This window comes from Heloderma suspectum, chromosome 13, assembly GCF_057233095.1.
Source record: "Heloderma suspectum isolate Gila_16-S chromosome 13, 16-S_ref, whole genome shotgun sequence".
Lineage (NCBI taxonomy): Eukaryota > Metazoa > Chordata > Lepidosauria > Squamata > Helodermatidae > Heloderma > Heloderma suspectum.
In genome coordinates this window covers 3,445,870-3,470,199 of record NC_139470.1, presented here as the reverse complement: position 1 = coordinate 3,470,199, position 24,330 = coordinate 3,445,870, and positions in this window count along the sequence as shown.

The following is a 24,330-nucleotide window of genomic DNA, read 5'->3' as shown; positions in this document are numbered from 1 at the left end:
GTTTGGGGGGCCGAACACATTGGCGCTCGGCCCCCCGAAGTTTCGGGGAGAAATTCTCCGCCATCCCTAAAGTTGGTGCATCCCTACTTGCGGGCTTCTTTGCCTAGTGTTGAGACGGTGTGGCTGATTAAGCCACACTGCATCTCACTCACCTGGTAGCCTCAGCCTTTGAAAACTGGAATTAGGAAGAGGGCTTCTCATTCTAATCAGACCCCTCAAGGATGAATCCCCAAACCCACAGCTCCAGCAGGGATGGGGAACAAATTCATTTGATGCACATCTTAATAAGTACCAACCTTATTCACACGTCCTGAAAGAATACATGAATCAGAATACAAAAATTTGCACTTCTCTGAAATTTGCAAGGCAGTTCTCCAATCGAAAAATGCACACAAAACATTAGGGAGTATTGCATACCAAACTGTGTGCATTATGGATAATAGCATATAAAAAGGAATATGTTGGGGGAAATTGTTTGCTTAAAAAAGGCATATACCCGGTGGGCAAATGCACACAGTAATGCCTGCGAAATCTTGTGTTTATGAAAATGCGAACAAATTTTCATACAGACTTTAAAAAAAACTCACAAATGGAAGTAGAAAAATATGTACAAAAAGTACAGGATGAACTCATGCTTGAAAAAAGAATGGAAGCATTACAGACAGTGAAACCGAAGATTTGTCCAAGATTTGTCCATCCCTAGCATCCTCAACCCCACTGCCCCCCAAGCTCCTAGCTGAGAAGACAGACAGAAAGTGGAGCTGGATGCCGCCTAGTATTGGCAGAACACCAGCTTCCAGGCCAGCACTACCCTTTACATTCTTGCTAATGTGCCAATCAGGATGGGGTTACGGCATCCAGTTGGGCTGTGTGGCTATTTAGGTAGGGCTTGGTACCATTGATGGCTGCCCTGTTTTGCTAAAACAGGGAGGAGCATTTTGATACTCCCCCCCCCCGAAGATATGGCCACAATTTCAGGGGATTGGGGTGAAAATATTTTGAACTCTTTTGGGTGGGGAAGAGCATGCTTACTCTGGCAGGCTCCTCTTCGTTTTTTCTTTCCTTTTTTACTGTTTTAAAATGGTCTGTCTGTCTGTCTGTCTTTCCTTCTTTCTTTTTAACTGCATAAATAGCACTGCCTGTGCATGTCTGCCCCTAGGAGCGGGAAATACCCACAGTTCTGCTTCAGCTGCCCCTCCACTGGCAAAGGCAACAGGTTAAAAAAAAAAAAGTTAAAAGCAAGAGAATGTAGAGGGGGGAGCTGTATTTTTAAACAATAAAAAAGAATGGGGAAACTAAGAGGAAGTCACCAGTACTATTGAAAAGTGCCCCCACCCAATTGCCCCCACCGAAAGGATCTGGTGAATTGGGGGCATTTGGGGACAGTGCTTGCACATGCCCTTCCTGGACTGATTTCCTTCCCCGTGGGAGTTTGTACTCGGGGTTTGCCCAGGTGCTGCCCTGCCCCTCTCTGACCCAGCCATGGCTCCTTGAGTCACTGCTACCGGACGAGCACTCCAAGGCCATCTCTGTCAGGCCTAGTTCAGCCATGCCAGATCAGGACAGATGGTGAAGATGGGCTCCAGAGGCCCAGCCGCACCACACCTGGGCGGGGGGAACCTTTCTCCCTTTTGGCCAGGGACAGTGCCAGGGTGAATCAAAGGCCGGAATTTGTAGCTATGACCTATGACAGGGGTGCAGAACCTCTATCAGCCTGAAGGAGGGATCCCATTTCAGAGAAGCTCTCAGGGGGCGCATTCCAGAGCTGGGTGTGGCTGAAGGCAAAGGGGGCGGGGCCAAAATGCCAGTGTATTTTAGCTCAAAGCTCCCTAGTGCCAGGAATTAAGCCTTCAGAGAAGCATTTCAACCTTTTAGAATGGGGGGGGGGAATTGAACAAAAACTGGGAAACCACCAAACTATCAGTAGTTGGGTGAAAGGGGGTGGAGTGAAGGGAAGGGGCGTAGCCTTCTGGGAAACCCCGAAGGGTTGGATTGGGACCCCCAGTGGGTCAGATTTGGCCCCCAGGCCTGAGGTTCTCCACCCCTGACCTATGAAGCTGGCTAAGCAGCCAGCATCCTTTGCCCCCAGCTTCCATACGTTGGCTGCGCATGCAAGCAGGCCTGGGTGGACCATCATAAGGAAGGATCCAACCCGGCGCGAGGGCCTTTTCGGAATCAAGAGATCAAAGAACAAGGAGAGGAGGATTTAGAAGGGAGAATGGCTGCCACGTGGGGGAAGTTTCAAATTCTGCAGCAGGGGCCATGGCACGCGTCAGTGGAAGCGGGTGGCTCCAGCTTTGATGGGGCTGTGAATCTAGTCTAGTTTTCAGTCAGAACCAGTCAGAGATCTCATGAAGCTCTCCAAGGTGTGGCACTCCATCTCCAAAACCAGTTCCACACCTTGGATTGCTCCTTCAATGCTCTGTCTGGTTCAGGTGTTCAAACTGGGCAGAGGAGGAGGGTCGGTCTACTGCAGACCTCCCCAACCTGGCGCTCTCCAGTGGTGTTGGACTACAACTCCCATCATCCTGCAGCCAGCCATGCTGGGTGTTATAGTCCAGCACCTCTGGAGGGCAACAGGTTGGGGAAGGCTGGTCTTCTGGCTGCAGATGCCACCATAGCCCTTAACTCTGCATTGCCAGGAGCCTTTTCCTGACTGCTGTTCAAGGTGTGGGTGCTGGGGGGCTCCTCCTAGCTCCACAGTCTAATATCTTCTCGTCCCACTCCACTTCCCAACAACTGAGACATACATCTGGGACATTAAGATTATGACTATTCTCAAGTTCTGAAGAATGTCTCCAGAAAACAAGTGCTTCACAGTTCCTATTTCCATCACTTTGCCAGTAGGTCAAGCAGAGTGAGAATTATGTTTGGGGTGAGGTGGAGGGCAAACGCCGGGGAGCTTTGTGGTTGGGCAGACATTTAAACCCACACTCCTCTCATGTTCAAACACAGCACTTCTTTGACCCCATTGGATGAGGACAGGGAGTAGGATTGCTATCTTGCCTTCTCTGGTGTCCCCGCATAATACAATTCTGCTGTAAGCCTCCTATCACCATCGGATGTAGGCCCAAAAGCCATATATTGCATCCAGCTTCTTTTCTAACTCCAGTTAAGTCTTGGATGCACAATTCTTTCTCTCTCCATCCATATTTGACGACAGCAAAGATATTCCATTGTGACGAAGAACATTGCAAAAGAGATCTATTTTTGTGTGTGTCTTTGTGGAGGGAAACTAATGGACAGTTGCCAAAAGGGCTGTTTGCATCGTTTGGGGCTATTGGTGTCTCAATGGTGTGTTCGTTCGCTTCTTATTTCCCCCCGCATTTCTTGTGTTGAGGTTTTCGCCAAAGAGGGCTCCAGTGGGACTCTTGTGCTCCTGAATGTATTTGGTGAGGAGCAATGGCAATGTTCACAGGGTGGCTGAGTTGTTTTTGCCTTGTTTCGAGCCTTTGTTTAGCAAAGTCATTTCTGGGCTGTTCATTCTGTTTTTTGTTTTTTTTCCCCTTAGACCAAATGGCCCTAGTGCAAGTGGTATTTCTGCCTTTCCCCCTCATTTGTGGGGTGGCCCCAAAGCTGCCGGACTCTGTCTGAACAATCCTCAGGTCAAATGCTGCCCATTAAACAAACATTTTGTTAATATTTCTACAGTGTAGTCAAGGGTCTTTTGTGGGCCTTCTCGGCCATGGTTTTGGCATCATGGACTGGGGGCGTGGGGAGGAGAGGGCACTTGTTATGGGGCAGCGGAGATGCAAAGTCACATATATGCTCTCCACTGGTTGAGATAGAAAAACATATGAAGAGCCCTGCTGGATCAGGCCAAAGTGCCCATCAGATACCTCTGCGAAGACCACAAATTGACCATGTAGACCACCAGGGGCGTCGAACATTTTTCAACCAAAGGGCTGAATTCAATTTCAGAGAAACTCGATGTTTAAGATCACCAGCATTCTCTGAACATTGTCTTGCCACTCGTCTCATGCCAGATTCCCATTTGCATTTGCTGCTTGCTCTGCATGAATGAGAAACATGCGCAAATTGAGCAGCAACCCCAAAGGAGATTTGTGCAAACTTCTCCAAATGGGGGCAACTTTCCTCCATAGACCAAAGTGGGGATGATTCTGTCTATGGAGGACATTTGTGCAAGCTGGTACATTTGTGCAAATCGAACTGGGAATCAGAAATCAGATGAACACAAGCACGTGTTTGACAATTGACAAATATTTTTGGCAGACACATGCTTGTGCTCATGTTCAACGCTCCGAACGGGTCACGCTTGCATGTTTTGTGAACAAAAACAAAATTCTTGTGCATCCCCATTCTCCAGCAACTAGTATGCAGTGACATGCGGCCTCTCCGAATGAAGTCCCCTAGAGCCATCATGGCTAACCGCTCTTGATGGACCTGTTCCCCTTGGATTTGCCTAATCCGCTTTTCAAGACAGCCAGGCCTTCAGCCATTACCCCAATGTACTCATGACAGTAAATTCCATAAGTTAATTCCATACATTGCATGCTGTGTAGAGGGGCGCTCTCTCCAGCTGCCCCGAATCTATGGCCAGTCACTTTGGCTGGTCAGTAGCTCCTTCCTCTAGGAGTAGAACCTGGGATGATGGTTGTTTCTAGAGGCTGGGGTGGGAGGACTTCGGCTGGGCAGACCTATGTTGTGTTTCACGGGTGCCCTGAGGGGTCCACCCACCAGAACCAGGCACAAATTAGTGGCTCAGGAAGGCAGACATGGCGATGCTGAACAAGGTGTGCCTCTGAGCACATGCTGTGCCCAGGAATTGTTTTCAGCACTGGCACTGGATCTCGCCCACAGACCCTTCCACACCTGCATCTCATCCTTTCTGCCTCCATGCTTCCTTAATTTCAGCAGCCTATTTTAGGGAGCAGGGAAAGGCACTGGAGGAGTTGGAATCCTTGCTGATCTACTGCAAATCACCTTGAGGTCTACCAGTAGATCCCAATCTACCTTCTGTTGCCCCTGCTAGAGACCACCTCAGAAGAAACTCCCTGCTGAAGCAGACCAACGTCCCATTTAGCCTGGCTTCCCACAGGGGCCAGCCACTCACCCTCTCTCACTGTGGCTTACCTCCCCCACTCCCCAGCAATGGGCATTCAGGGTATATTGTCTCTGAACATAGAGGTGCCCTGTTGCCTTCATCCCCGCTATTCCTGATGTCCAGGCATGAGTGTCATGCTTCTGTAGCTCAGGCGAATACAGCACACAAGGCTGCCATCCCATGCACACTTTCACGGGAGTGATGCCCACTCATACTGTGTTCATAGGTACATTCAGGCTGTAAGTCATGATTCTCGCAAGACATTTTGCTGTTGGAGGCAAAGAGCAAGATGGCTCCCACTCCCCGCAATTCCATGTGTAGAAGGCAATTGGACTGGCAGCTGAATCTTGCTTCCTCTGCCACCACACTTGAAGGCAGAAGGCTGGCTCGGAGGGGGAGGACATAGCTCTGGCCTCCAACTCCTCACTGCCAACTGCCACACTCCAGCAGCTGCTGCCAGAAGCAGGGCAGCTGCCCCACTCTGCCTCATAGCAGGGCCGTGTTCTAAAAGTAACTTCTTTAGGTGGCTGCTCCCATCCGTGGCACAGAGGTGGCTCTAATTTGCCTGAATGAACTCGCACAGAGAGAAATTGGGTTGTTTGGAGCAAGAAGAAACAGGCTCTCTGGAGCCTCAACGGGAATTTGGGCCCCCACCCAACCCATCATGTGACTGTGGTGAAGGGAGGAAATAAACAACACTTCGCTTTGGGGAGAAGTGCTCCAATAGGTGAGTTTTTGCAAACGCCTCCAGTGGTCGCTGAGTTGCCATCCTGGCTATGCCACAGGACAGTTCTGAAAACCACAGACTTCAGGCTTGGAAGGGGGGTAAGGGGGGGGGAATCCCACAGCCCCAAGGCCATTGTGGGCTGCCCTATGACTGGAAAGAGCCGTGTGAGATCCTCCATGCTCTGCTTCATCTGGATAAACTGCTTCTGCTAGCAAACCGTAAAGGATTCATGCTGTCCTAGAAGAGTCAGCCAGATGGAATTTGGATCTGAGAAGGGAAAAGCCACATAAAGGGGTATTAGAATTTCCCAAATTTCGCGATGATCTGAAAACAATAAAAAGTCTTGCGGTACCATAAGGCGGCTGAGGGCACAAGCCTATGCATGCCTGAACAGAAAACAGTCCCACAGCTTCCATGCTGGGAGTTATGGGACTTTTTTCTGTGTAAACAAGCACAGGATTGTGCCCTGATGGATATATTATGGCTAACATATCATGGATGAGGTCAAGAGTAGGGAATCTGCAGCCCAAGGACTATATATGGACCTCGGCCCATTGTGAAAGCTCTGCCTACTTTGAAAACCACATCAACTTTGCCAACCCCACCACTTTGGCTCTGGCACCCCCCACTTTCACCTCTAGCCATGGCCGCTGCTCAGGTTTTGACCAAGATAATGTGGACCTCATCAGGCATTTTTAAAGCACCAACAAGATGGATATTATACCAGCCATTGGCTGGGCAGCCCTCTGCCGGCTCCCAAAGCCATATGCCTCAACTTATAATCAAAGGGGATTAGGCAATTTGCAGTGAAGGGCGCTGGAGGCTCATGGATTCACCGCTGGCTCTCGTCCTTCTTGTCTCGGAGCTTAACTCCTCTCTGCCATTTTGATTGTTCCCAGGGGCATTATCTGGAATCTGGTGCATCAGTGGATAAGAGATTGTTGTTGTTGTTGTTTAGTTGTTCAGTCGTGTCCGACTCTTCGTGACCCCATGGACCATAGCACGCCAGGCCTTCCTGTCCTGCGCTCTCTCCCCGAGCGTGCTCAAGTTCATATTCATTGCATCCGTGATGCTATCTAGCCATCTCATCCTCTGCTGTCCCCTTCTCCTTTTGCCTTCAGTCTTTCCCAGCATCAGGGTCTTTTCCAGGGAGTTTTCTCTTCGCATTAGGTGGCCAAAATATTGGAGCTTCAGCTTCATTATCTGTCCTTCCAATGAGCACTCAGGGTTGATTTCCTTTAGGATGGACTGATTTGACCTCCTTGCAGTCCAGGGGACTTGTAAGAGTCTTCTCCAGCACCACAGTTCGAAAGCATCGATTCTTCGGCGCTCAGCCTTCCTTATAGTCCAGCTCTCACAGCCATACATTACTACTGGGAAAACCATAGCTTTGATTAGAAGGACCTTTGTTGGCAAGGTGATGGATGTCTCTGCTTCTTACTATGCTGTCTAGGTTGGCCATAGCTTTCCTCCCAAGGAGCAAGCGTCTTTTAATTTCATGGCTACAGTCACCGTCTGCGGTGATCTTGGAGCCCAAGAAAGTAAAATCTGTCACTGCTTCCATTTCTTCCCCTTCTATATGCCAGGAAGTGATGGGGCCAGATGCCATGATCTTCGTTTTTTTAATGTTGAGTTTCAAACCAGCTTTTGCACTCTCCTCTTTCATCCTCAACAAGAGGCTCTTGAGATCCTCTTCGCTTTCTGCCATTAGGGTGGTATCGTCTGCATATCGGAGGTTGTTGATAATTCTCCCGGCAATCTTAATTCCGACCTCTGATTCATCCAACTCGGCGTTTCTCATGATGTACTCTGCATATAAGTTAAATAAGCAGGGTGACAATATGCAGCCTTGTCGTACTCCTTTCCCAATTTTGAACCAATCGGTTGTTCCATGTCTGGTTCTGGCTGTTGCTTCTTGACCCTCATACAGGTTTCTGAGGAGACAGGTAAGGTGGTCTGGTACTCCCATCACTTTCAGAATTTGCCACAGTTTGTTGTGATCCACACAATCAAAGGCTTTAGCGTAGTCAATGAAGCAGAAATAGAAGTTTTTCTGGAATTCTCTTGCTTTCTCCATGATGCAGCGAATGTTGGCGATTTGATCTCTAGTTCCTCTGCCTCTTCGAAACCCAGCTTGTACTTCCGGTAGTTCTCGGTTCGCATACTGCTGAAGCCTAGCTTGTAGGATTTTGAGCATCACCTTGCTGCCATGTGAAATGAGCGCAATTGTGCGGTAGTTTGAACACTCTTTGGCGTTGCCCTTCTTTGGAATTGGAATGTAAACTGACCTTTTCCAGTCTTGTGGCCACTGTTGAGTGTTCCAAATTTGTTGGCATATTGAATGCAGCACTTTAACAGCATCATCTTTTAGGATTTTAAATAGCTCAGCTGGAATACTGTCATCTCCGCTAGCTTTGTTGTTACTAATGCTTCCTAAGGCCCACTTGACTTCACTCTCTAGGATGTCCGGCTCAAGTTCAGTGACCGTACTATCATGGCTATCAGGGACATTCAGATCTTTCCTGTATAGTTCTTCTGTGTATTCTTGCCACCTCTTCTTAATCTCATCTGCTTCTGTTAGGTCCCTGCCTTCTTCGTCCTTTATTGTGCCCGTCTTTGCACAAAACGTTCCCTTGAGATCTCCGATTTTCTTGAAGAGATCTCTAGTCTTTCCCACTCTGTTGTTTTCCTCGATTTCTTTGCATTGTTCATTTAAGAAGGCCTTCTTGTCTCTCCTTGCTATTCTCTGGAACTCTGCATTCAGTTGGGTATATCTTCCCCTTTCTCCACTGTTAAAGTTGGATTACAGCAACAGCATTGTTTTCACTGAATAATGTCTATGCCACAGAGAAGGCCGGAAATCTGGCATGTGGAGCCATTTCTAGATATTGGTGAGCCTAGATGAACTGTGCCCAAAACGTCTGAAAGACACCAGGGAATGTTGGCAGTCAGCCAAATGCGATGGTCAGCATTCAACAGTGTATGTCCACCAGGGGCCGGGGGAAGGATTAATATTTATTTTGTTTTGTTCATTTTCACCTTGAAGAAATGTACACAGATAAACAAACACCCAAGGGTGTCTCTTTAGACTTACATGTGAATCTGTACTTCACTACTGGATGCCTTCCCACCCAACATCCTGCTTCTAAATACAACATGACAAGAAACTATGTCATGTATCTTCCTCTACAAAAGGGAGGAATCAGCAGACCTGCGGAAACATCCAGGCTTGCAGAAGTACAAAAACCTTTAGGAGAAAAAAAAAAAAAACTCCGCAAAGGGGAGGACCCCCCCCCGAAAGTTCAGTGAGGATATGAGCATGATCAGTGGCCCCAGAATGCTAACTCACTGCTGGAGGGGGTGGGGACAGAAAACTGGGAAGGGAATAGAGTACCAGAAAAGGGGCATTGCTGCTTGGCTGGCTGGCTATAACCCTGAGCAGGAGCACTCCACACTGCCACATTTTGTCGCAGCTCCTACTTATTCATCTTATTTTATTTTATGAAATCAGAGCATTCCAGCCTTACATGCTGCCAGGCCACCTGGCAGATGTTCCTCCTGCTCCAAGAAACATGGCTACTGCATCGTTCTAGCCCCTCTCTCAGAGTGGCAATAAAATGTGGCTTGGGTGCAAGTAAAACTGGCCTTTTCTGGTAGAAGACCAAGGGTGGTGTCCACCTTTTCCCCTAGCGCCAGCACTAGGGACGTAAGCCAACGTTTGCACAACATAACTAGTGCTTTGTTCAGGCAATGGGAAAATGCAGTGTTTTGCTGACAAATTTCACTGCCCATCCAAATGAGTTCATACAGAGGCAGATGGAGCGCTTTATAAAAAACGAAGATAAATTCTTCCCAAACAGATCTTTGGCAGCTAAGAGGGCAGGAATGAGATGGGATGTGAGCTACTTCGCACACATTGTCTTGGTAACTCTTACAACAGCTTTGTATTTGGGGAGGAGCTGGTAAGATGACCTCCATACTGCCCGTTTGGTTGAGTAAATTGTTCCTAACGTGATTAAGCCACATCTGGATGCACCCAGAAGTGTTCCCGATGCTAGTGGATCGCCGTTCTCAGGGAATGAAATTATTTATGCCAGGAGGGGATCGGTTGTCCCTCCATCCCTCTCTCCTCTCGGCTTTTACCTCCCACGCTTCCCCTCGCTATATTTCCTTTCCTCTTGCGCTAACCATGGTGCTGAATACCAAGTGAGGCTGATCCCAGCTTGGTCTCTCCCTAGACGCTCCCCATCTTGGGTTGCTCTGCTCTGGCATTGAGTATGTGACCGGTATTATTTTCTTATATATTTGAGGGGGTGAACGGGTGGAGGGGAGGGGAGAGAAGAGAAGAGAAGAGAAGCGGTGGGTAGGCCGGGTCTCCTTTGCCGTATCTCAGAGACTCCCCCGAGCCCACAGTCTGGGTGTTCCGGCACTGACCTTTTCTTGCTTGATTCAGTATTTATGGACAAAGGGGAGTTCATAATAGAAACGCCTCATGAAATATTAGCCATGTGGCAGAATGTAATTCCGAGAGCTATTAAGGCAGAAATAATAAAAAAGGGAGCTCTGCTGTCTGCACTAGTCACAGAAATAGGAAAATAACTTACCCAAAGGCTGCTTTTGACTAGGTGTCAAAGCAAGGGGGGTGGCACAGGGGGAAGAAGGGGGTGGGGTGGGGGGAGAACTAATATTTTTCTCCACTACTGCGTAGTCAAGAGACTCCAAACTGGGCACTGGGGAATTGTAAGAACATGAAAACATAAGAAGAGCCCTGATGCTGGATCAGACCGATTGATTTGGATTCCCACATTGAGTAGTGGTTGGACTCAATGGTCTTATAGACCCCTTCCAACCCTACTATTCTATGATTCTATAATTCTATGAGACAAGGGGTCCATCCAGTCCAGCATTCTGTTCACACAGTGGCCGACTACCTGTCAACCAGGAACCCACAAGCAGGACACGAATGCAACAGCACTCCATGTTAATTCTCTTGCTTCCTAGGGTTTCTGGAGCCCTCCCTCCCCCCTCAGCTCTGCTAACTACCCCTCTGCACCTCTTGTTGTCTGCTAGGACTGTCTTCTTGAATTGACCTCAGCTTGGCTTCCAAGAGTAGACATCCAGCTCATCCGTCCATGAGATGCCATGACCTGGCTTCTCAAGATGCACGCCAAGGTCCACCCAAAGTCATACCCTCTGGTGAACAGGAAGGGCTGCTGTGCTAACATCCTGCTTGTGGGCTTCCCATGGCCCTCTGATTGGCCACTGTGGGAACAGAATGATGGACTAGAGAGTTCCTTGGCCTGATCCAGCAGGGCTCTGCTTATGTTCATTTGAGGAAGTATTAGATGACCATAATGCCATAACACCCAAACTGGCTGCAGGGTGGATTCCAACCAAGCAGGCTGTTTAACTGCCCCAGGGGTGGGGGTGAGGTGGGAAGAAAGGGCACACAGAAGAGCCATCAGAGGACAGTGGAAGAGCCTGCAGTTAGAGATGCAATCTGTCTGCTCTTGGCAAGAGCAGCTGTCAAATTATCTGTTTGCTTCCCGCATGTTATTTGGTGCTGCTTTCCAAAAACCACATTGGAAGCATATTTAGCCCATCTTTTATTTGAAGTAATTTCATTAAGATCATGAAATGTATCTCCAGCAGATTTATAGGACCACATTATCCACTACTGTCATTAAGTTAGTGGAGCTGAACATCCCAGCGTAAGAGGAGAGGGAGGGGAGAGTGACAGAAATGGGGGGGAAGCAAAGGAGAGGGAGGGCAAGAGGACCAGAGAAGACAGAAGACAGGTGAAAAAGGATGTGTGTGTCCATTCTGGGCCATAAGAAGAAAGGCCCTGCCGGATCAGGTTAGTCTAGTCCAGCATTCTCACAGTGCCTAACCAGATGCCTCTTGGAAGCCCACAAACAGGAGAGGAAGTCAAGTTCTCTCTCCCTGACAGCCCCCTATCATGGAACACTCAGAGGTGGACTTCCTCCAATCATGGAGGTTCTGTTCCCGCCATGGCTAATAAAAACACAGAAATTGTCCCCCTCCATATCATACCAAGGTTGGCCATCTAGTCCAGCATCCTGCCTCCTACAATCTCCAGGAGCTTCTCCTGCCATTTGACCCACTGGTATTCCTGGCACACTATCTCTGAACTTGGACATTCCATACAGCCATTGTGAAAGCTAAGCATAGATCAGGGGTGCAGAACCTCTTCCACCCTGAGGGCCAAATCCCATTTCAAAGACACTCTCAGGGGCCACATTCCAGTGGTGGGCAGAGCCAAAGGCAAACAGGGCAGGGCCAAGATACAAAAAATGCTAATATCTTTTAGCTTAAAGCTCTTAATGCTGGTAATTAAGCCTCAGGAGAGGCATTTCAACCTTTTAGAATGGGGGGGGGGAACTGCACAAAAGCCAGAAAATGAACAAAACTGCACAAAACCTGCACAGAACTGCAAAAAAAAAAAACCCTGCACAAAATTGCACAAAAGCCAGGAAACCAACAAACGATTGGTAGTCAAGGGAAAGGGGGTGTGGCCAGGGAATGTGGGTGTGGCTCTCTGGGGAACCATAAAGGGTTGGATTGGCTCCCAGGTGGGCCAGATTTGGCCAACGAGCCTCAGGTTCAACCCCCCAGCCATAGATAGACCTTTCTCCTCCATTAATTTGGCTAGCTCCCTTTAAAATCCTCTAAGGTGCCCTTCCCCAACCTGGTACCCTCCAGATGTATTGGACTACAATTCCCACCATTCCCAGCCAGCATGACCAACATATATCGGCTTCCCGCAGCATGTAGTCCAAGACATCTGGGAGCACCAGGCTGGGGAAGGTTGATGTATCGGCCATCACCACTTGTTGTGGCAGCAAATTCCACATCAAGGAAGGTGAGAACTGTGAGGTGGAGAAGGGACGTCACAGTGGTTGCCCCAAAGAGTCTGCACTAGTTCCTTGGAGGAGGCCCAGTGACTCCCTAGCACTCTCCTGGCTTTCAGAAAGAAATGGGAAGTGCCATCTTTGGAGGCTGGCCTTTGGAAGCATATGTCTTGCTGCCAATTCCTTTGATTGTGTTGTGGTGTTCATTTCATGGCTGTGACCTCCCGCTCCCCAGCCCCACCCTGGCGGCTTTGGCCACAGCCACTTTGTAAGCTTCCAGGAAGCATCTGCCTGCAACCATAAAGCTGGGCTAGTTGGGCCTTTGATTGGATTCTGCAAGGCTACTCTTCTGTTCATACGCCAGCGGCCTTGCTCTTCGGAGAAGCACACACATTTTAAAATACGATTTATGTAACCTGTCTTCCTCATTGGCCTTTATAATGCAGCTCTTTTAATAAATAAAACTTTACAAACACCAGAAACGGAAATGGGGGCAGGGGGGAAAGAGAGATCTTCTCTTTCATCCTGCCCTTAAGAAAGTATAAAAACAAGCCTGTTAAGATGAACCCTGCATTCCTAATTTCAGAATTTCTCTTTGCATATCTGCTGAGCAGTGCAAAACTCCACCCCAGCTGAAAGGCTACCAGTAGGGGAGAACCACCCCTTTTGCAAAGTTCAGACACCTCTGACTGTACGGCATCCAGTCACATTACCTCTGCGGCTCAGAAGATCCTATAATGTTTCCAATTGCAGAGAGAGGCAGGCTGAGGGAGGCCCCCGGAAGAAATTTCTGCCTGAGCAGGAGTACATGAAACTGCCTCGTATTGAGTCAGACCCTGGGTCCATTTAGCTCAGTACTGTCTACACGGACTGCCAGTAGTTCTCTGGGGATTCAGACGTGGGTCATTCCCAGCCCTACTTGGAGATGCCGGGGAACTTCAGCATGCGAAGCCTCGCCCAGTGAGAGAACACGAAGATGCGGCAATGGGCCCATCGTCGGCTGGCAGTGTGAAGCCTCTGGATTGGCCTGGGCTGGTCCGCGCTTGGCCTTCTGCCCATGGCTGGTCAACACAGCGGCATCTGCTGTGTTAAGCGACTGGCCTCAGAGACCACAAGCTCGAAGGCATGGCCTCCAGGGTTAGCTTTGAATGCAGCCAAACCAACCACACATGCCTTTCTGGCAGGTCTGAGCCCTGAGTACTCTGCTTGTAGGAATTCAGCTTTTTGTGGTGATTAAGTCTTCCCTCTGCCCAAAAGGAATGCTGCTTCACCTTCTACACTTGTTCAAAATTATGAATAAACTTGGAAGATTTTAAGTTCTTCAGGTAAATTTTATTATTTTTGCAGCCCTACTGCTTGTGTGCGCACATACAGAGTCAGTCGTGTGTTCAAACTTCTCTTTAAAGCCAGTAGCTTTTTTTTAATGAAAGGCACATGAGGTTCTCAATATTTTAACAAACACTGGCCTCAGACTATGGCTTCAGGTCCAAGCTGCAACCCATGACTTCCCAACCTTGAGCTAGACAAATTGTATTTGGGATCAGTATGGTCCAAAGAAACAAAACCTTACAGATACCCCTTAGCTCTGGAGTGGAGCTACTTTCTTTCTTGGATTGACAGAGGTGGTCTCTGGGTGCTGCAAAACAGCACCGCCACTGAAATCTGCCACCTGAAGCAAGTTTGTCACATCACTTCATGGTAAGGCTGGCCCTAGGACCAAAGTGCATTTTCATAAGCCTGCCTGGATTTTTTTAAAACGTTCCTCTAGCTTGATCCATGATCATTGTTCCTGCTTTATGTGATGTTAATCTTGGTTTTGTTTGTTTGTTTTGATTTAAAACATGTCTTTCAGGCACAGAAAACCAGCTTTATTTTGACGGCTGCTTTTAGTTTTCCTTGTTTTCAGAACATTGCCCTCCCAAGGTGTCACAAGCAGAAGCAGGCCAAGTCAGTTACTGAGCAGTTGCTGTAGCAACGCTACCTCCGGATCCAAGCCTTTGCTGTATCTCCCTGTAAATTTTAAAAATACTTTGGGTGGGCGAATGTTTCTGAAGAGGGAGGGAAGTGATGCAGAACTAAAACAGCAAACGGTGAGAATTTTGGGGCTCAAAATGACACGACAGCTGATATTTCACAGATAAAAAGGAGGGCGCCCCTATTTCATTGTTGCTCAGGTGAAATCCCAGCTCAAACAGGAAGCTGTCCAGGAAGGGCCAATGGCCGGGTCGGCCTGAGCAGACGGAGACAGGCCAGAAGCCTGACAACAAATCACAGCCCAGGAAGAGGCTCCAACTGGCAGCCCTGGTCCCTGGCCACATCAGGCAGCCAAGGGTTGCTGGTTCAAGCCCCAGCAGCACCTGACATGGGAATGTTAAAGGCAGCTTTCCCCCCATTCTAAGAGATTGAGATGTATTTCCCAAGGCTTATTTACTAGCAGTAAGAGCAGGGATGTATGAGAAATTTGTTTCAGTTCATTTTTTATCAGGATTTTACCCACTGACATAATTCGCACTGACCAGACCGAACATGGACTCGGACACAATCTGTGGTCAAAGTCCGTACATTCCCGAGCTTGCAATGTGATTCATGCCCCCCTCCCCAAAAATGCATTTGGCAGCATGCATACATTTCAAAAATGCATACATTTCAAAATGAGCACAACTGATGCGTACATCTGGAGAAATATGCACAGATTTTCATGTGAAAAGAAAAAACAAAGCTCTCAATCTGATACAGACTGGAGTCGGAACAAGCTTCAAGACAGAATATGGAGTTTTGCTGAATCACACATCCCTAAGTAAGAGCTTTAAGCTAAAATATGCTGGCATTTATTTATTTATTTTGGCCCCATCCCTTTTGCCTTCAGCCCATCCACCACTGGAATTCAGCCCATGAGATTTTCTTCAAAATGGAGTTGGGCACTCGGGCTGAAAGATGTTCAACACCACTGAGATATACTGTTACATTAAAAGCTGCTTTGGGGGCAGTGTTTTATCAGTGCACACACTGGTTATGTAGAAGAGGGGAAAGGCATCAAGCTGTTGTATGGTGCATTTCTGCTGGACAGTGTTTTGTTTAAAATTCAGAAATAAGGGCGGGGGGACCATGGAGGATTCCTAAAGCATTATTTCCACCTTGAAAAGACCAGCTACCTTGGAACTCCAGAATCTAGGGAGAAGTTCAGCTCCACAGAATTTTGGATGTATCCCTAATTGTGAAATGGTTTGGTGGTGGGCTGGGCTGTTTTAAGGAAGAAAGCCAAAATTTGGTGATGAGGTGACATCTCACAATTTGGGTACCATAGGCCCAGGGAAATGTCCTTTGCATTTGATTTCTTCCCCAATGACAGCAGCACAAATAGGCCACTGCCATCACATGGCAGTTGGCTCTGGAAAAACTGTTGAAGCTTTATTGCATCTGGACTTTAAAAGCAAATGCTTATCAATGGGAGAAGAGTGATTCTGGCTGCAAAGAACTTGATATGACCTCTTTTTCATGCATAGGAGTGTGACCTTTCTTATGGGACCTGTACAAAAACATAAAACAAAAATAGTTCTTGTATTATTTGAATTAGCTTGTTGTTTACTTATTCTGTTTTCAGAGGTTTGCTGTGATTTGTGTGGGGTGTGTGTGTGACAAACAGTAGGGGAGATATAATAATAAAACAGCCTCAGTTCTAAAAGCAAGGCAGTTCTAATTAACAGGGGGAAACAGAATTTCACTCCCCACCACCCAACTCCGCAGCCAGTTCTTGCTGCTATTTAAATGGGGGGGTGGATGGTTAACAATATAATCCAGAGAGCCCTCCACTCATACTTTCATAAAAGCAATAAAATGTACCAGGCGATGAAAGTGATAAATCCAAGGAGCAGTAACATTCATCCCCCAACAAAAGAAACATGTTTATTTATCGCCTTTACTATTTTCTGTAAAATTTACAGTCAACGATCTGCAGGAATACAGGAGTAATATTTTAAAAGGGGCTCTAACCAAGCAATGCAGCACCAAAGATGAGAGCGGTGATCAAATATTTCTTCCTTTTGTTTTGTTCACATCCAATACTCAAACAAAGGGGGGTGATTTATCGAAGGAATCACATACAGCTTTATTTCAAGAGCCTGGCAGCTAACTGGGGTGGGGGGGAGGGAGAGAAACACGCCACCCAGTAATTACAGAAAGCAACACGCTAGACCAAAATGGCATTTATGTCATCAAGAATAATCTCCCCAAATGTTTACAATAATGTGCAATTGGAACGGACCCAGACGTTGCAAAGGACTCGGAGAATGGTGTGTAATCATGCAGCAAAACATAACCACAACAGACCAGCTACGGAAAATTAAAACAGGGAGGAGAGGCAATGCAAAAGCTCTGAGTCACTCCGAGGAGGCAACTTAAAAGGGAGGGGGAAGGGATTCAGTAAGAATGGCTGCCACAGAATGCTTGGGGACATGGTCCATGGGGACTAAGAAAGCCCCTTTGGAACCAAGAAGTATGCAAGTGAGGACTGAGGACTGATCCTTAAGCTACCATCCTATGGTCCCTGGGAGGGCGACCCGGAGGCCACATCAGTGCATGGAACCATCCTCTCTGAGGGCAGGGAGAGATGCCTGCCCTCAAGGTGGGACATCCATCCTTGGTTGCCATCTCCCAGCCCCCTGAAGAAACCTCCACAGCCATTACCATGGGCCAACAAGCTGGCTGGGGATTGTGCAGTCCAAGGCATCTAGAGGGTGCCAGATTGGAAAGGCTGGAATAAGGAGACCCTCAGTCTGATCTGGCAGAGCTCTTCTGATGGTCTCCTGCAATGATGTGCTGGAGCCAGAGCTCACAGGGACATAGTGCCAGCACTTCTTTTCCTAGCAGGGATGCAGCCATTATCTGCCAGCATCTCAGATGTTTCTGTAAACTCTGAGCATAGCTGCAATCCTCACAGCAGCTGGGGAAAACTGGATTTTCCTGGCAAAAATACATTGTTTCCTGTTGTAATGTGCAGTGTTTTGAGCTGGCTTGGACTTCAACAGGCAGTTAAGACCCATTTGCTTTACAGAAGACCTGCTCTGGAAGGAAATGAAAACTCGTTTCATTGATATGGATCAACACCACTGCCTGAGTTTATGCAGGCTCCTTGAGAACATCTCTCAGGAGACTGTTAGGATGAGGCACGCTCTTCAAAACTGACCATTATAACACTGCTTTCATCTAACTGTTGTAAACCATCCAGAGAACTTTGGCTGCTGGGAGATATAGAAAGGTAATAAATATATCAGTAATAAATAATTATAATAAATTGATTATAATAAATAATAAATATATCAGTAGCTCTTTGCCATGAACAAAGAGTCACCCTGCACAGAGGGTTAAGCCTCAGGTTAGGGTTAGGGTTGGGAAGACCTGGGTCCCTGTGCAGGAACAGGGGCCTCTATAAAGCACAGCTTGGCCAGACAGACTGAGTAGTCAACCAGGACGGCTTGCCTACCGTCCTTGAATACACTGTGTGGATGGGGAGAGGATTTTACTCATCACCAACGTAAAAATGGCAGACAAAGGTGATTTCAGCCAGTTAAACATTAACCCGAGTTATTTCACCTCATTCTCTGTCTAGACTACAAATTCTAAACTAGCTTAACAGTCATTCCCTCAACCATCCCAGACTTCTTTCCCTCCTGAAGATGAAGAAATTTGCAAATTTTGGTGAAGTCTTACCAAAGCCAAACTGAAACAAAAATTGGCACTGACCAAATTCAGAAGGTGCAGCTAATCTCAGCATGGAGAGGACCACAATGTACGTACTTGCCATATACTTGTCGAAGATGAGGAGCCTGTCAGAATAAAGAGATGCCAACCCTAAATCAGCACTAATATGGATGGATACACAGCAATTCAACACCGACTTTTAAGAGCTAAGCACTCAGAGCTGGAGGAATCTTTCCATTTCCATTTCTCCATTTGATTTTTTTTTAAAAAAAACAAAAAACTAAACTCAAGTTCTTTCCATTTCAGATACGGAGATATTTGCAAATTTTGGTAAATTCTTATAAAAAAATGAACCGGAACCACATTCTCAGCCATCCCTACTCACATGTTGCAGGCCTGTCAGCTGTGACACATGAAAACATGGCCCCTGTCCAAAGCGAGTTTTGAAGCTAGGGATGTCCGAGGAATCCACCTGGGGAGTGGAGCTCGATGAGCTTCCATCGGCTCGGCCCCCTGGATGCCGTTCTGTCTTCTGCTAGCTGGCCTGATTTGGTCTGCAGTGAGTCAAGCTAGTGGATTTTCAGTGTTTCCAAATTCACATAAATTGCAGCCACAATTTGCACAAGTTGCAGCCATAATTTCTGCAAATTATGCAAATTTGCGAAATGTGCGATCGTAATTTGCACAAATCTCTATTTGCACAATTTACAGCTGAGATCAAAAAAGTTTATATAAGAAGTCCCCGGAGTTCAGGGAAACTCGGCTCACAAAAAGAAGCCAAGTTGGGCACGCTGCGGAAGTCCATCGACCCCCAAAAGGGCCAGATTTCCCAGAGATGGACATCCCTATTTAAAGCTTGCATACACAACAAAACCCAGATAATTGTCCTGGCAACTTGTGAGTTCCATTCTCTGAAGCAAAACAGGTTTGAGCCTCACCCCTGGATGCTGATCTCTGAGATCCTCGGAGGAGATGTTGATTCAACACAATCCCTTTACCTTTTTTGGCTTTCTTATACTCTGGGACCAACCTGGCATCAACCAGAAACACTAGATGGACTGGCAACAATCTTTTGTAAGGGCGAGGAGGGTGCCGTCAGCCCCCAGAATCAGCTTATTTCAAATTGAGATGGGCTAAGAATGGTCTGTTTAGCCTCCATGAGCACTAAATCTCTTTTCTTCTCCTCCTGTTATGATTGGGAGAGAAGCACCAGCCTGACACGCTGATTACAATTCATGCTTTGGGTTCCGCTCCAGTTTCATTAACCTGTGTGACATGATTTATTCAAGGCCGGGATTAATTCCCAGAAACGGCCACCTTGGAACTTAGATTTGGAGACTTCTCCATGATTATAAGATAAATGGAACCGGCTGATTTGAGGCCAGCCTGGTGGCTCCACGATTAATGCACTAAATGTGAGAGACCTTCTGCTCCATGGCAGCTCATTTAAGTCTCCCTTTTCCAGCTGGGTCAGTTTCTCAGCCTCGGTGGCAGGACTTCCCGGCGCTGATCAAATTGACAGATGAGATGAGGAGGAAGAAGAAAAGAAAGAAGTACAGGTTATCATGTTCAAACCTAACATATGTTTGGAGCAGCTATCAAGGGGGGTGGGATTCTGTTAAATTCACATTTCAATGCGAACTTAGCTAATTTCACACTTTTGAATCAATACGCAAACCAAAATGTGGGTTGCCTTCCAAATTTACACTTCTCCAAATTTGGCAAGGAGTTTCCCAGTTAAAATTGCATACAAAAATGCATATATTAGTGAAAATAATGTCCAAAAGTGTGTTGTTTGTTTGTTTATTTATTTATTTCTATACTGCCCAATAGCCAAAGCTCTCTGGGTGGGTCACAAAAATTAAACCAAAAAGCACAGAATAAAACAATATAAAACATAAAAGCATTAAAACCACAATATAACAATACAACCAGAATAAAACTTAGCAGCAATGCAGAGATTTAAAATACAGATTTAAAACACCAAAGCTAAAAGTCTAGAAAGCTAAAATGCTAAAATGCCTGGGAGAATAAGAAGGTCTTCACCTGGTGCCAGAAGGAGTACAACGTAGGTGCCAGGCAAACCTCTCTAGGGACCTCATTCCACAGCTGGGGGGCCACAGCAGAAAAGGCCCTCTTCCTGGGAGCCACCCGCCTCACTTCCTTTGGCAGGGGCTCACAGAGAAGAACTGCTGAGGATGATCTTAGGGTCCGGGCAGGCACATATGGGAGGAGGCGATCCTTCAGATAATCTGGCCCCAAGCTGTTAAGGGCTTTGAATGTTAATACCAGCACTTTGAATCAGGCCCAGATATGGACTGGCAGCCAGTGCAGATGGAAAAGTACTGGCATAATGTGATCTCATTGGCCAGTCCCTGTTAACAATCTTGCTGCCCTATTTTGGACCAGCTGAAGTTTCCGGACCATTTTCAAAGGCAGCCCCATGGATAATGCATTGCAGTAATCCAGGCAAGAAGTTATCAGAGCATGGATAACTGTAGCTAGGCTATCTCTGTCCAGATAAGGGCGTAGTTGGTATACCAGTTATAGTAGGTAAAATACTTGCAAAATATATGTATATTAGGCAAAATTTCACAGATCACCTGAAAGTGAGAAGAGAGGTGAGGTCTCCCCAGGGAGGTAGTTCCATAACTGCGGTGCCACCACAGAGAAAGCCCAGTTCCTACGCCCACCAACTATATTTCCAGTGGAGGTGGAGTCTGCTCTCTGGTGCAGCTGATCTTAAAACCTGGGCAGGTTCATATGGGTGAACAGTCCTAGGCCATAAAGGGCTTAAAGGTTAATGCCAGCATTTTCAAAGGAGCCCAGCCATGAATAAGCAACCTGTGCAGATGATATTTGATTGGCATAATGTGCTCCAATTACCTGTGATCTCAGATTAGGGGCTGTTCCACAAAGGTGAAGCTGGTCCTTCAGTTACTTTGGTCACTGTCCATTTAGTGCCATATAGGTCCAAACCAACATTACTAAGAGCTGTTTTTGCCAACCTGGATGGATCCTCAGCAATTCCCTCTTTAGGTCTGTGCTCAGTGACGGCCATTTCCCACCTCCCATTGCCCAAGTCCCCAGCAAAAGAGCCATCATACCTTGTGAATGGAGAGTTCCTTAGATTCTACCATCTACTCTTTCCCATCCTTCCTCCATGCCTGGGAGCCTGAGCCACCCTTCTCTAGATGTTGAGCAGGGGCAACAATACGCCCTTTGCAAGCACGCACAAGAGATGCACTTGAAAATGCCATCAAGTAGAGACAGGAATGTCATCCTCAGCTGTACAAAGCCAAGCAAGATGTAAATTGCTCCAAACCAGATAGCAATCTTGTCGCTGTCGTTAATAATTCTCTCTCAAATAAGCATAACGGAATATTTGCTTGATCATATCAGAGGGCGAACACATCATGCTGACACAAATACAGAGGGAGATATTGTAGACCACTTGTCGAGAGAATAAATGAACCGGGCGGAACAGAACAGCCGGGAAGAGAAAGAAAGCAGATGCAGCCATATTGAGCACTGCCTCATAAGACATTCCAACACAGGGCATCGAGGCAATGTAAGGGCCATTCTGAGAGATGAGAGTAGACCGAAACATAAGACCCAGCTGCCACCAGAAGCTACAAAGTACCTCTCATGGGTAGTCAAAAATTGCTACATGTTAAGATCTCAGAGGTCCTGACTTGGAGCAATTCCTGAACATTCATGAGATCAAGCCCAAGACCTCTGCTTCCCTGGTCCAGGTGAAAATATGATACTCCTGTTGTTTTAAAAATGCTACATCACATCAGGATCTCTATGCAATGCTGTTGGTGGTTTCTTCTTTAGCCCTCCAGCCAAAAACATCAACAGTGTTGCATACAAATCCTGACATGCAGTACTTTCTGAGTATCAGCATTATTGTATTTTCTTGTATCTGGACCAGGGAAGTAGAAGTCTCAAGCTTGCTTGTTGAATTGTCAAAAATTACTACATGTCGGGATTTGAAATCAATAATGTGACTTTGATCGATTGATTGAATTGATTGATTGATGTCCGGACCTTGCATAGATGAGATCTCGACAGCTAGGAATTTCTAACTATTTATGAAACCAGTGCAGGATTTCTGCCTCCTAAGCACAAGAAAATATAACAAAATGATGCTGCAAAAGGACTACATGTCAGGACCTCCATGCAACTCTGTTGGCTGCTTCCGGCTAGAGGGATAAAACAGAAACCATGAAGTCCTAATGCAGAGGTTTCCATGTTTCAGCAGGCCATTGCAAATACTTTCCCCATGGATGCAGACAACCAGCTGGCCACAGACAAGGAGCCAGAACACACAAGATTCTCACACAGACGCACATGCTAGATGACTGTGCAAAGAGGCCTGAACACATCCATTCCACTGCAGTGAGGAAACTGGAATGTTCTCTCAAGCCATGGCAGAGTGAAGGAGGAACACTCAGAGCTTCCATCTTCTGTGTGCAAGCAGCAACAGTTCCATGCAGTAGGGACAGCTGTATTTGTATGTGGAAGAGGTTTGTGTTATATTAAAAAGGCAAACAAGCTGGAAAGACAGAAATCAAATATTAGCTTTCCAAAGTGGTCTTTATGCTGGTGGTTTAACCCGAGGGTTATGTACCACTCATCAGTTTTGGAAAGCTGTTTTCAAGGATGATGGATTGTAGAAGGAGATGGGCTGGCGAAATAACATGAGATGAGGGGCAGGCCTCTATGCAGCAAGACTGGAGAGGGTTCAGAGGTGGGCAACAAAGATGATCGGGGGACTGGAAACAAAGCCCTATGAGGAGAGACTGAAAGAACTGGGCATGTTTAGCCTTGAGAAGAGAAGACTGAGGGGAGATATGATAGTGCTCTTCAAGTCCTTGAAAGGGTGTCACAGAGAGGAAGGCCAGCATCTCTTCTCCATCATCCCAGAACGCAGGACACGGAATCATGGGCTCAAGTGATGGGAAGCCAGATTCCGGCTGAACATCAGGAGAAACTTCCTGACAGAGCAGTACGACAATGGAACCCATGACCTAGGGAGGTGGGGGGCTCTCCCACACTGGAGGCCTTCAAGACGAGGCTGGACAGCCACCTGTCAGGGATGCTCTGACTTGGATTCCTGCACTGAGCAGGGGGTTGGACTCGATGGCCTTGTAGGCCCCTTCCAACTCTGCTATTCCATGATTCCATGAAGAGCACATAGAACTGCCTTACACTGAATCAGAAAGTGCTGGCATGGGGACATTCTACATGCAAAGCATGTGCTCTGCCACTGAGCTATTGGGGATGCAGTTCAATTGTCTTGTATGACAGTCAGCTGGTGCGTTGCCTGATTGATCCGCACCCTCAGTATAGAATTTGAGATGGCAGATTGAGGAGGGAAAGGAGGCAGATGCTGTAAGAAACAGCATGTTTCATCGTACCTTGATTAAAATTTTCTAGATGGATCTAGATCTGGTCTCTGGGCCACAGACCACAAGTTGGCCATTGCAAGTAGAATATCACCTTTCCCCATCCTGGGAGTGGCACATTTGGAATTGCCATCTTGCTCCAGCTTGGTAAGCTGCTGTTGACACGATTCCAAGCACACCGTTGTGCCATGAAGCAATACAAGGTGGGGCAATCAGATAAGTGGCTTTATCTAGAACTGCAGGATTCCCATTAGAAAAAAAAAATCCCTTCACTTCATTTCTCTGGGGAATAAGTGGCACCTTTTAGTTCTGCTTGTCACTGGGAACATAATTTAGAGTGGTCTCCTGGAGCATGACTGTACATTGGAGAATGTCAGTTATGCCCTACAGTTCTACTTGGGGGTAGGGGGTTAGACATCACAACCCCCAATAAAATACAACTTAGAACTAAGAATGTACGCTGAAAATTTGAAGTCAACTCTGTTTTGTTTTCTGCCAGAAGAACCTGTAATGAGCTCTATATACATATTGTGATATTGAGCTGTGGGTAAGCTA